The sequence below is a fragment of the Amborella trichopoda genome, chromosome 1, assembly GCF_054954075.1.
Source record: "Amborella trichopoda isolate Santa Cruz 75 chromosome 1, AtrichopodaSantaCruz75HAP2 v2.0, whole genome shotgun sequence".
NCBI classification, from domain to species: Eukaryota; Viridiplantae; Streptophyta; class Magnoliopsida; order Amborellales; family Amborellaceae; genus Amborella; species Amborella trichopoda.
In genome coordinates this window covers 19,707,683-19,712,786 of record NC_142336.1, presented here as the reverse complement: position 1 = coordinate 19,712,786, position 5,104 = coordinate 19,707,683, and positions in this window count along the sequence as shown.

The following is a 5,104-nucleotide window of genomic DNA, read 5'->3' as shown; positions in this document are numbered from 1 at the left end:
TTCTTTGGAATTATATTGAGATTTCGTATAAAATTGATGTTTACATCCCAGATTATGAAACATACCCCAATATGACATTTCAGAATTTCAAGACTCTATATTAACCCTGAATTGGTCATGCTCATTAAGCTTCATAATTTATGTGATTGTCGGAGGCTCAAAATCACTATGAAAGAGCAATTGAAAAGAAGACAATTTCCCTCATAAGTTGGATGTTATGTCTCACCTTGCACATGCATATTTATGATAAGAATTATAATGAATTCTTAGTTTATTGAGTAGATCATACATCTGCTATGCATCGATATGTTGAACATGGCTTGATTCTTTTGTAAGATGATACTGAAATGGCATACTTATGATACCATGAATGTTCCTAACCTCTTGAAATGAGTGAATGTTTAAGCATGCTTGTACTAGGTAGGATACTATATAATTCTAATTCTGCCCACTATGCAATGGGCCCTCCATTGGTAGTGGATAATGTATTTATCTGATTCAGATTCTTATCCTGACCACTACGCAATGGGTCCTCCATTGGTAGTGGGTACTGTAATTCTGATAATTGCCTGCTTACGAATGGGTCCTCTATTGGTAGTGGGGTGTACTATACCTTGACTCTTATGATAGGAGAGGAGTCGAGATGTGACTGTAAATAACTGGGAGGGTCTCGCCCCCAACTCTGTTATGGGCACTACATACTGGGTCCTCCAATGGTAGTGTAACGTCCTCTCTCCTGACTGCACCAGGGGAGGGTCTTGCAAGGCCACAACCTATTGTAAACCCCAAAGCATGCTGGGGACTGTGTGCGTGAGTGAGGACATTACGAAGTGGGGCCTCCACTTGTCATTGTCCTCCTTCTTGAATGAGAGTAGAAGTCACAAGTTACAGGACTGGCTTAGCTTGGTCAATGTGACTTCTACTTCAGGAGTAGGCCCTATTAATTTCTGTCTATCTAAACTGTATGCGCTAGCCAAGATTCTGACTGTGTGATAATGATCTATGTATGTATGACTATTTAGTTCATGAAGCATGGAAAGCCCTGAGATCTGAACTTTTTCTGCTCACTCTATTTGTATCTATTAATGTATTACTGTATTATGTAATCTTGCATGAACTGTGATAGTTGTGGGTCTGTTATCCTTTATGAGTGCATTTAGGTTGGAATGCAAGGGTGCTGAATTCGCTTATTAAGCCTTTAGCTCTTACCACTCTTTTTCCCCTTTGTATAGAGTGAGATCTGATACCCTAGTGTGGACAGCTGGAAGGTGGTAGCAGCCACTTTGAAGCTTAAAGTTCTAGTAGGTGACTCTTTTGAAGGTAGGTGCCTGGTGGATGTGTGAAATTGCATTTTGAATAATTCTGGAATTTTTGTGATCCGGCCTGTTGTGCCTTGAACTTGTTATAACAGGAATTTTTGGAGTCTGAATAGGTATATAAATGGTGTTATTTTACTCAGTTTTGGATTTTTTTTTGTACGAGTTTTTGCTTAATTTCATGATTTGCTGTGATTCCAAATTAAATTATGCGTTGAGCCACTCCCACCTGAGTGACATTAGCGACCTCTGTGTTCGCGATCCCACGCTTTGTCGCGCTCCGGTATGGGATGGCGAGGGTCGGGGAGCGGGGTTGGGACAATGTTGTTTTATGGAAGGGCATACACTGTGAACAGGGTATGCTCTCCATCATAGGCCAGTTCCTTGCCAGAGCAGCCTGCTTTGTATGCTTGATACACACGTCGACTGAATTCTGTCTTGTATGTTTGATATACATGTCAGATTAGATCTCTGGCTTGTATGTTTGATATACATGTCGGACGAGTTGAAGCTAGCTTCTCTGAGAGGTTTCGCTTTGTCTTTTGGCCTATAACCGTCCTCTTATGGCGGCACTTACCAAATGAAGTGAAGCTGACTCTCCAAGTGGTTTTGCTTCTTCTTCATGATCAGGGTGCTTCTTTTGGTGGGTTTGCTTCGTCTAAGAGAGCAATTCTTTTGTGGGTTTGCATCTTTTAGGAGAGAAATTCTTCTGGGCCTGTAACCATTCTCTTATCCTTAGATACAAGAGGCACAGTGCAGGTTTTTGGTTTGTAACTGTCCTCTTATCCTCAGATGCAAGAGACTTGTAACCTCCATAATAATGGGCTTCTCAGGTTGTAACTTGTAACTCATTTTTACTACAATAAAAACAATTAGAATTTATTTTGGACTATCTTGTGTACTTTTACGTTGAGTCTTTTTCCTTTGAATATGTATCACAGATAGTATTTCTTTAGATGTCGCCCATTGATAGGGGACATTGCCTCCTCTCCATCTGGATGTCCCAATATGTACGCTCCATTTGGTGAGACCTTTTTTTACTATAAAACGACCTTCCCACTTGGGTTCAAACTTCCTTTTATGATGTCCATGAATAACGATCAACCTCTTGACTACTAGAAGTATATCACCACGGGTGAATGAGTGAACCTTGACTAACTTGTCAAAGGCCCCCTTCATTCTCCCTTGGTTGAGTTCAAGGTTCTGCTGAGCCTCTAGCCTCTTTTCATCAAGTGCATCCAATTCTTGATACCGGAGATTGACTCTCTCATCTTCGGTTATTCCTTGGTGAATAGCAACTTGCAGTGAAAGGATTTAAATTTCGAGAGGTAAAACTGCTTCACCCATAAACCAAAGAATAAGGAGTGAAAATAATAACTTTTCGTATAGTAGTGCGATAAGTCCATAATGCTTCGAAAAGCCTCTCATGCGTTTTTTTTCCTCTTTGATACCGATTTTCGTAAAACGTTGCACAAATTCTTATTGAAATCCTCAGCTAATCCATTCGCCCGAGGGTGGTACATAGTTGAATACCTTCATTTGAAGCCAAATTGGTTGACTAAACTATCACTATGGTGGCTTCAAAATGGGGACCATGATTAGATGTAATCCTGTTAGGGACCTCAAACTAGTATATAATGTGATGTCGAATGAAGCTAGCCAATGTTGTTGCAGGAACTTGCTTAAGGGGGACCGCTTCAGCCCACTTAGAAAAGTAATACGTTGTAGCTAGAATGAAAACATAACCCATTGCGGAAGGAGGGTCAATAGGCCCTATAATGTCCATACCGCATTGTGAGAAGGGCTATGATGCCACTGTAGGGTGTAAGGGCTCTAGAGGTTGGTGAACAAGGTTGGTGAACAAGGCTAGAGGTTGGTGAACAAGGCCTGAGTGGACTTCTTCTAACACCTTATTTTCTTCTAAGACATCCACACATCTAAGAAGAATATCGTCAAATGACCGTCTGAAGAGAGTATCTACTTCAAGGATGGTATACTTGGTAGACATTTGACGTACGATGTTGCGTTCGGCACGATGTTTCAAGAGCCTGTCATGTTTTTGGAAACTAGTGATGGGCTCTCTCCAATCTTCTACCTGTTAAATTTCCACGCATATTGGGTCAAAGAATTCTGGTTCTTGGTCTCGTCCCTTAGCTCCTTGACTTTGTGTCATTTCTTGTTTAGTCTTAATTACTTCCTTAGCTGATAGAAGTGCTCCAAATAGATAAGGAGGACACTCCGGGAAGATATTTCTCTCATCCTCCGTGTCGACCTAGTTTCTTAGTTCAATGTGTCTCCGTTTTGCCACCCAAACAAGCGTGGGCCCCGATGAGGATAACTGAATTGTAGTGTCGAGTTTTGCAAGTGCGTCAGCCTGCGAGTTTAGCCTCCGGGGGATGTGACTCAGGGATACGTTCTTAAACTGGGCCATATACAATTTTGCAGTATTGTGATAATGCTTAAGAGTGTACGGACAATTCTGTCCCTCATCCTGTCTCTCAGAAGGATATTGATGCTATGTTGACCCATAGCCTAAAGGGCAGACAAATCTCAGGGATACAGGGTGCAATGCCTTATCAAAGGCCATACCCCTCATATATTGATCAGGTCCTGTTTCCCTAAGATTATATGAAAGCGAAGTTTCCTTTATTTAACGGAACCACCTCCCCAAACCTACATATTGCCCACTTCCAAGCAGCATGTCTAGAAATAACATCTGACAGGAGACTTCTTCTCCGACAGTTCGTTGAGACCCTTGATGGCCCAACATTTCAATGGTATCCTCGACTTCCTCCAAACTCAGTGCATTCATGGGTGGAGATGGAGAAACTATTCTATCAACGCTTCTATGTGGTCAAGAGAGAGGTTTAAATCATCGAACTTCTCAACCTTACTCAAGATCCCCATTAGCCCATCGATCAGTTGATATCAAGATGGAGAAAATTGGTTTCCTGCCATTCTAATCCTATGCCTGAGAAGGAAGCAGTCCAAACTTGTGTGCGGAACATGCGACCTAGATCACTCTACATGTTGGGGCCTCTAGTCCGACCTCAATGTCAGAGCTGATCTCTAAATCAGTCCACATAGAAAGTCTATCATGCCACAATGGTGCGACATGACAACCATCTACAAGTTCAACAAACAATCGGGGCAATGGTAACTCTCGGAATAACACACAGGGCAGCCAACAGAAAGGGGTAATCAGTGCAGCCATCATGATCACTGATTCAAAAAAGGCTCCCTCCCAAACTTTGGACCTCTCCAAAGGGGTAAGTACAGCAAAGGTAACACCCCAGGTTGGCAAGAATAACAGTTGTACGGTCGGGTACCCCCACCAGCCAACCTTGATCTGGGTGATTATTTCACCAGGCATAGGACCAAGGTCTACCCCTTTGAGAAGGAATGGGTCCCTGTGCTATTCCAATTATTATTGGGACAGAATATGATCCAGCTCCGAAAAACCAAGTTCCCTGAACAACCTGGCCTTGACACTCAGGTGAATTATTGTGCCTACTATCGGAGGATCAATCATCCCACAAATGACTGCTACATGTTGAAGGGTCAGATAAAGCATAAAGACTTAAAGAAAGCCTTTGGGGCAGCTAAGACCTCCCACGCATAACTATCCAAGGGGAAGATGAAATGCCTAGTATTCTTTATGCCTTCTTCATTATAATGCTCCAGGAAGGCATAATCACACTGAGGTAGGTAAGACAACCCAGTCGCCTTGCTAAAGGGGCTAAGGATCGTTGCTACCCGTACCATTAGATAAGAGAACATTACCTGTC